The sequence below is a fragment of the Cornus florida genome, unplaced genomic scaffold, assembly GCF_030987335.1.
Source record: "Cornus florida cultivar Cherokee Brave unplaced genomic scaffold, ASM3098733v1 CherokeeBrave_3.0.0_Hap2_Chr05, whole genome shotgun sequence".
Lineage (NCBI taxonomy): Eukaryota > Viridiplantae > Streptophyta > Magnoliopsida > Cornales > Cornaceae > Cornus > Cornus florida.
The window spans coordinates 22,560,437-22,561,270 of NW_026775575.1; the positions used below are offsets into that span (position 1 = coordinate 22,560,437).

Genomic DNA, 834 nt, shown 5'->3' on the forward strand with positions numbered 1-834 from the left:
TTCCCTTGATTAGCAAAAACTGCATTTGCTTGTTCATGATGCTCAATTTGCACATGTTCATGGGGACAATTGGAAGTAGAATGTAAAACATTTGAACAAGTCATACATGTTTCATTAGATGCATGATAAGAATGGTTAGGGAAGGAAGATACTTAATTCGCCAAGCTTTGGTTGATCAAAAATTAATCAAACCTTTGAGATAATGATTTCATCTCGGCGGCAATTTCATTGGAGTGATTGACTTAATGTATGCCAACACTATTCCTACCACTAGAATTTCTACCATTCTTTGAAGATAAAGTACGATACAAAGAATTTACACTAATGCCCTCATAAAGACGTCACACGTCATCCTCATGCCTATCAATGTAAGAACCACCTATGGAAGCATCAACCATGCCTTTGTAATTGTCTGATAAGCTCTCAAAGAAATATTAAACTAATTGTCATTTGGGCATGTCATGATGTGGACACTTCCTAAGTAATTCATTAAAGCGTTCCCTTGCCTCATGAAATGTTTCTCCATCCCTATGTGAAAATTTTTGAATTGAGGTTCTCATGGCATTGGTCTTAGAAATCAGATAGTACTTCTTCAAGAACTCTTGTTGCATTTCTACCCAAGAAGTGTGATACCCCTCGATTCTAGAGCCACGGGTGATCAAGTCCGAGCACAGTTCCGAGGGATACCAAACAATTAATATGTAAACAAGCAGAAAAAATTGAATTAAGAACAAATTAATAATACGTTGAAAGAAATCTAACATAAGAATCCTCAAACTTGAAATAAATAAATTAATATGATTTAAAACCGTACAACTCGGGAATCCACCTACT

The 834-nt window shown here is 35.6% G+C and overlaps 1 pseudogene; it reads left to right on the forward strand.

The window, feature by feature from the left end:
• The first annotated feature begins 456 nt into the window (after positions 1 to 456).
• LOC132310693 (small nucleolar RNA R71) lies at positions 457 to 555 on the forward strand (annotated as a pseudogene).
• Positions 556 to 834: the final 279 nt, after the last annotated feature.